This window comes from Arachis ipaensis, chromosome B10, assembly GCF_000816755.2.
Source record: "Arachis ipaensis cultivar K30076 chromosome B10, Araip1.1, whole genome shotgun sequence".
NCBI classification, from domain to species: domain Eukaryota; kingdom Viridiplantae; phylum Streptophyta; class Magnoliopsida; order Fabales; family Fabaceae; genus Arachis; species Arachis ipaensis.
Genome location: NC_029794.2, coordinates 7,936,429 through 7,944,291, shown reverse-complemented (window position 1 = coordinate 7,944,291; position 7,863 = coordinate 7,936,429). Strand labels below are relative to the sequence as shown.

The following is a 7,863-nucleotide window of genomic DNA, read 5'->3' as shown; positions in this document are numbered from 1 at the left end:
AATAAGTCGGGATGAGGCGTTCCCCCTCCAATGACAACCAAAAGGGATGGTGACCTTTGACGGGACGGACCTTGAAATACTTGTCCTTGAACCCATGATAAGAGTCCTCGAACAAGCCAAATATCCTCCGACCTTGGGCAGATCAGAAAAACAGGAACCCTTTCCTCGCTTTCCCCTCCTTAGAAGGGTTAGTAAGATTGAAGAAGAAAAGAAAGACGTCCACAGACATCGGCAGCTCGAGATATTCACACACCATCTCGAAACAGCGGATAAAAGCCCAACTGTTTGGATGAAGCTGCGACGGCGACACGGATATCCGACTAAGAAGCACCATCTGGAAGTCAGAAAATGGTATGCAAACGCCTACCTGGGTGAACATGGCTTTGTAAAACCAAATCCAGTCGGCAACCCGAGGGGAGTGGAAATTAATCTCGTACAGCCGTTCGTGGGGGGTGGGAACAAAGACGTCATACTCCCCCTCGTCCATCTGATTTGGCGAGTCCTTCACATCCTTAGTCACCCAGGCGTAGGGGTCGTAATTCGCGACAGAAGGAGAAGCCCGGGAAACGATGCGAGGCATACCTACAGTGGGGGTACCACTCCATTTGTCTATGAGGTCGGGAGTCCAGAAAAAACCCAGAAACTATGTTCGTCCTATTCAACAGTTAAGATCAAGCATGGCTAAAAGTCATCCATCATGCAAACTACCTAAAAGCCTACCCTGGAATGGTCCCCTCCCCTAACGGATCTACTTGGCACTAAAAAGTCATCTACCAACAAAAATCAAATGAAACAACTAGAACACGGAGCAAATACAAGCAACAGACGCACAACAATGAAGCAGAAAAGAGAAAGGATCAAAGATTACCTGAATTGGTTGCAAAAACTGAGAAGGAAGAAGGAAGGATGTGCGGGGATGCTAGAATGAAGCTCTGAGATTTTGTGGGGAAATAGCAGAAGTAAGAGTGGGAAAGGAAAAAATCGAAGCAAAACTGTTTAAAACTGCCACCCAGGAAGCGCGAAAGACCTGGGGGCAAAATAGTCTTTGCATACAGAGTTTTCCAACAACGAACGGACACGTACGCAAGGGGCATGTCCCCTCCACGGACAGCCGACCTGGTGACAACACACGAAAGGAGATGACACGCCACCAACGATCCCTACGGTCGTTGCCGGCGCGTCGGGGGCACTGTTACGGCCTGGCCCAAACTGAATGCGGGCCGGCCCGACACGAGCACCACCCGACCCGGACGGCTGGGATCAGGGCGCCTGGTCGCCGACCCGGACACGCGTCCCTGACAGCTTCGCTACAGCTGTGCAAGGGAGGTCTCGAAGAAGGTGAGCCTATCCTTGCAGGGCCCACCTCTGACACGGTATAAATGGGGAAGGACCTGCCCTTCCCCCAAGGTACGTCACATACCACTCAATCTTTACTCGCCTGCACACTTCACTGACTTGAGCATCGGAGTGTCTTTGCAGGTGACACCCCCCTCTACATCCGAAGAGCTCGGGACCTCGCCTACCCTCAGCCCAGAGACGTGCGACCAGACGACTTCCCCTTCTTTAATCAGGATATCAACCCAACCCGTCCGGTATCCGACCTACCGAACACAATACATGCACTTAGGTTTGAATTGGAGATTCACAAATCATACATGATAGGAAAATTAAAACTCTTATGGAAATAGTAAAGACGAAGACTATAAATTTTTACTAAAATGGATTGATGTCATAGAAATTGCATTAAAAATACATGAAGATAATTTATAATTGTGGCAATGATCATTTTTATATTTATGAATTAAAGCTACTATATCAAAAACAGCTGATGAGATATTTACCAAGTATATTATAAAGTATATTATAGAGATGTATCAATCTTGTAAAAGCTTAGTTCTCACTTATATTTGTGATTTTTGATGAGACACTATAGCTGCATTTATTTTCAGAGACAGGACACTGAGACAGGGATACGGAGACACAAAATCGTGTTTGACAGATGAGACATGGATAAAGACATTGTGTCCAGAGATATTGAATTAGTGTATTTTGTGTCCATTCTGACAGGAAGGACATAGAGACACTAATAAGGGACACAATTTATTTTTATTTTTTTTATTTTTTTATTAATTTTTTATAATTATATTTTTTTAGTATTATATTTTTCTTCTCAAATTTTTTAAATAAAAAAAATGAGAATAAATTAGATTTTCATAATTTGTTCTAGTTTATCACCAAACAAAATACAAGAATACAAAATTTTGTTTCTCTGTCCTTTTTTATCTTATCATCTTCTCAAAAACAAACGCAGCCTATTATTCAATAACAAGAAGTAATTCATTTTTTTTACTGATAATTATACTAAAATGACATGAAAGATCAGAAGTTTTTGACATGTATGTCCAAAAAGTTACGAGGCATAGAACATCAATTTAAAATTAGATATACTCCTTAGTAAAATGGAGTATCTAAAAAAAAAAATAGAATTGTGATAAAAATGATTAACGATAAAGATTCTATATTCTACTTGATACACAAGCCAGACAGTTATTGATTAAATTAGGGGCCAACGCAAATCTAGTAGCATTATACATATCTAATAAGCTTACACTTTCACTGATGAAGAAGAATTGTGTGTGTGCTTTATTGACACGCACACTCCAGCAACATCAACAACCTGGCTTCTATATGTTCCCAATCAAACGTGTATATGCTGAGTTGTATGAATTGGTCTACGTGGACGCAGAAACCAAGCACCATGCATCATTGGAATTAGGGAGATGCACATGTCCCAAACCTAAATCCACAAGCTTGGCTCGTGGCTAGTCACCAAATTAAAGGGGTCCTCCCACTATCTATCTGCTCTATATAGAGTGGTCTCTCTTCCAAACCAATTCAAACTCAACACAACAATCCAAACACATACACCACTAGCCTCTTACACAGATATAATAGTGCACCAATTTAGTAACATTCATACACTTGCATTGTTCGTTCAACTACTTACTCTACAAAAATGTCTTCCACTTCCAAGGTTAATGTTGCCCCTTACTGCAACAAGCTTGAAAACGATGATCGTGATGGTGGCTATGCTCCTGCAACTACTAATTGCTTTCCACAAGAGGATAATAGTGAATATGATCATTCAAGTTTCATGGAAGGTGATGATGACGATGATGGCTATGACTACGCTCCTGCTGCCTAATATACTAAAGCGAAAAGTTCAAGGGCCAGCACAATTTAGTATATATATTTGACCAGCACTTATAGCCCTCTATAATTCCTCTTAACTAAAATGTTCGGTTTTAGTAGTGATTCTAACAAAATCCATCTTAGTTTGTACTTTGGTGCCTCTTAATTATATTATGCTGATGTAGGCATATCAACCATATGAGTTAGTGAGGAGAGCTTTTGTTGTGAAGAAAATGATCAACAATTAATTAATGAAAAGCATAGGGTACCAATATATTATCTGTCAATTTATTGTCAATAATAGTTAATTATTATATTTTAAACACATATATAAAGAGACACATTTACAAAATATATCTATAAAGACATAAAGACACTTCTATTAAACACAGTCATAAAAAAGACATTTTTATTAGACACATCTACAAAGACACTTCCATTAAACACAATTATAAATAAGAGTTGACAGAAGTTGACAGAAATGCTGTTAGTAACGTAGCGTATTTGATTAATTAATTAAGCATATGCATATGTATGTTAATCATCAATTAATTAATGATTAGTTGTTGATTAAAATGCAACTGACAAGATGTCACAAACTAGTTTACTTGATTAGTCTTTAGTTGTTTCTTCTGAATTAAATACAATCTTAAATGTTGTCGTCTTTGTTAAGAGTAGTTAGTTGGATGGCTTCTAATAGGTTTTCTTTGAATTAAAGTTTTGTTTTTATTTTTTTTTCTTCTTTGTATGCTATATATTTGGGGATTATTCATTGTAAACATGTGACACACTATTAATCAATTATATCAGTTTTCTCTACAAGTTTAGGGTTCCATCTCTTTCTGATTTGGTTCTGCATAGTCTAATCATGATCTTGTTCTGTTTATACAAAACTCAATACAAAGCTTTTATGGTATCTAGAGCCTCTCACTTGCGTGAATCAGGTTATCGATCCTTATTTTTTGCACAAGTTCTTGAATAATTCTCTATTCTTTCTCTTTTTTTTCTCCTTTTTTTTCTTTTTTCTTTTTTCTTTCCTTTTCTTCTACCATGTCAATCATCTTATCAGATTCATCTGTCACTAAACGCTCAATTTCACCAATTTCTGATAAATTGATGGATAATAACTTCAATACCTGGAGACACCAGGTTCTTCTCACAATTCAAAGTCTCAACCTTGAAGATCATTTGTACTAATCCAAGATTCCAAAGCAATTTGAAAAAGATGCTGCTGAGAAAATAAAGGTTGAAAATGCTTTATTCAAGAATTAGAGACTTGATGATTTCATACTGTCTACTTGGATTCTTGCCTCAGTTACAACACCATTCAAGAATAAGATCCTTCACTGTTAAAATTTTTATGAGGTATGGAATACACTTAATGACTACTTTGAAGATTCATCAGCGACTAGAATACAAAGCTTGAAGGCATAGCTGAAGTCTGTAAAGAAAACTGGCACCATTCCTGAATATCTTAACAAAATTAAGCAATTAGTAGATTCTTTATATGCTATTGGGTACAAGATTCAAGAACATGATCATATCTCAGCTATTCTTGATAGTCTGCCAGAAGAGTATATAGTTTTTAATACATCGATCATGTCTAAATCTTCCTCATACAAGGTTTCAGAGGTTGAATCATTTCTCAAAACTTTTGATGATATGATTGGAAGGAATAAGAAACTTCAAGGAATCCTTCTTATGGCTAATCTTGCTCAAGCTCCAACATCATAGGGTTTTCAACAAGATGGAGGCAGTAATTTTAGAAGAGGTTGTGGTGGAAGAAATGGTTGTGGACGTGGAAGATTCAATTACTCTTCTCCCAGACCACAATGCCAACTATGTGGAAGGCAGGGCCATGTTGTTTAAAATTGCTTTCATCGTTTTGATCCAAAATTTCAAAATGTGGATTCGACTTCTACACAAGCATCACATCAAGTTCCTTACTCAACCATGTACCCACCACCACCTCCATCTTCCTTCCATCAACCCCGTGCTTACCTTTTAATACCGTCCACTACAAGTGTGTCATCCTAATACCCCGATTTAAGAGTAAGGCACCATGTAACCCTAGATTCGTCTAATCTACTTACTATGACACCAACAATGCAAGATTCTGATACTCTATATGTAGGTAATGGACAAGGTACTTCTATCTCTGCTTCAGGTTCTTCTTCCTTGATAGATAAAAATAGCAAAATTCATTTTTTATTGACTAGTTTATTACATGTACCTGCTATAATAGAGAATCTTCTTAGTGTTTCCAAGTTTGCAGCTGACAATCACGTATTTTTTTAGTTTTGGCCTCATTTTTGTTTGGTGCGTGACCAGAATTCTCGGGAGCTACTTCTCCAAGGCATTGCTAAAAATGGAATCTATAGCTTTGATAATCTACAAGTTCATAGATCAGATTTAAATTCTTGCAATATTACTAGGAATCCTTTGTGTAAATCTGATTCTAGCACATAGACTCAATTGTATTCTCCTACTGCATTTCTTGCTCAACACAATAATAATAAAATGGTTGAATTGTGGCATAAAAGACTTGGACATACTGCTATTTCTAATATGCTTACTGTTTTAAAATAATGTTCTTTACCTGTTCATTTTGATCCTGAATCTATGCATATATCACTACTAGAAATAGGGTTTTTTCGGACGAAAATTTCAAATGAAATTTATTCCGTCTGAATGACTTTTTCATTTCGGACAAATTTAAGACAAATGTTGAACAATTTTTAGTGGAGATATTGAAATAATATATTCTGTCCTAAATTTGTCTAAATTTTGTCCCAAATTTTGGCGCCAAAATATTTTTAGATGGCGCCAAAATTTTCATACAGATTAGCAACACATTTTGGACAAAAATTATAATTCGTCCATATTCTATCTGAATATGCGCAATAACTTCAGACAGATTTGGGACGCATTTTGAAAAATATTAATTATATCCCAAATTTGTCTATAATAGGCTTAAATGCTTTTACTATAACTAACCATTCGAAGTAAACAAAATTTTTTCCCACAAATTTGAGACAAAAATAGCATCATTTGTAAATTCCGTTTGAAAGCTCATCAATTTTCAAACAGATTTCAAATATTTATTGAAAATTTTTAAAATTTAGTATAAAAATATTATTTATATTTTAAATTAGTCTATGATTTGTCCCAAATATTTTTACTATTCCAAAATAAATTTTTTTTTTCTTAAAATAACCTTAATTATATATAACTTATAAAAAAGTAGATTTTTTGTTTGCACCTTTCAATTCAAAACCTCTTTATCAAAATATGAAATAACGATCATACCAATTAACATCTTATTTATTATTATACATATTTTTAAAAATTGGATTAATAGGTACATTAGTACTTATTTATGTAGGCTTTTTTATATAAATAAGTAAATAAAATATATTAATTCCCATAATACGCATGCAGAGAAAGTTTACAAAAATACGCAGGGCCATTGTTTGCAAAGCACCCGCGAAATGGATTTAGTCATCATCTCAAGAGGGGCGCACACGAATTGGAACTTCTAGTGGGGGAAGCCATTTTGTGTCTGGGGCCAACGAAATGGGTACTTTTGGTGGGACTACCATAAAATTTAGTTGGTTTATTTTTAAAATAAATTTTTTAATATTTAAAAAATAAAAAATTATTTAATTTTTTATTAAATTAATAATTTATTTTTATATAATATCAAATATGAAATAAATTACAATATTAAAATAATTAATTGAATCATTATAGATCAACCATTAAAATATAAGACTAGTAAATTAATCTATTATTTACCATAACTCTTTTAATTCAGGTAGTACATACTCTCAGTACTAAATAAAAAAATTTAACAAATATACTTATTCAATCCTAAATTTTAGAACTAAATTGACTATATTTTTATTGGTTATTTTTTTCTATCATTGTATATTATATTTGACTTTTTTTTAGTTAAACTTAGGAGATTCTATCTTTTTATTTTTTTTATATACTTTATCTTCTTTTTTTTATTCTTTTATTTTTATTATATTTAATATTAAATTTCTTATACAAATTTTTATATACTATCTTATATTTAATTTTGATTTTTTTTAGTTACCTCATATTATTTTTTAATTTATTCTTTTAATTATTTACGTTATAATAATTCAAAATTTAATTTTTTAATAAATTTAAGATAAAGTGTATCTAAAAGAATTACATATATAAAAATCTTAAAAATAAATTAGAGAAGTGCTAGGGGGCCAACAGATTTTGTGATTTGTAGCCATCAATTAGCCATCAGTAGTATTTTTAATGGTGTGAGATTACATCTAATAGTGGAGAATTACTCATTTTTCTTTTGATGGTTAAATGCTGGCTAAATTTTAATAAAAATGCTGGCTCGGAGACTTTCTCAATAAATTATATCCAATATTCTAAAAAAAATAGTAAAAATAAAATATAATAAAAAAATCACGTAAAATAAAAAAGTCATATACTTTTTCATAAGATTAAGGTATATTAAAAATTGAAAAAAATACAAATAAATACATTTTTTAGTGGACTTTTTCATACTATTCATTTTGATCTTCATCCTCATTGTTCTCGTCGTCGTCCTCGTCCTCGTTCTCATCCTCATTCATATCTTCGTCTTCATCCCCAAGTGGCTCATCATCATCATCATCA

At 33.9% G+C, this 7,863-nt stretch overlaps 1 long non-coding RNA gene across 1 annotated transcript; it reads left to right on the top strand.

Annotated features, from left to right (window-relative positions):
* LOC110267963 lies at positions 2,647-3,773 on the top strand. The gene is made up of 2 exons (XR_002355948.1): positions 2,647-3,457; positions 3,714-3,773. It is a non-coding gene; the product is annotated as an uncharacterized LOC110267963 (long non-coding RNA).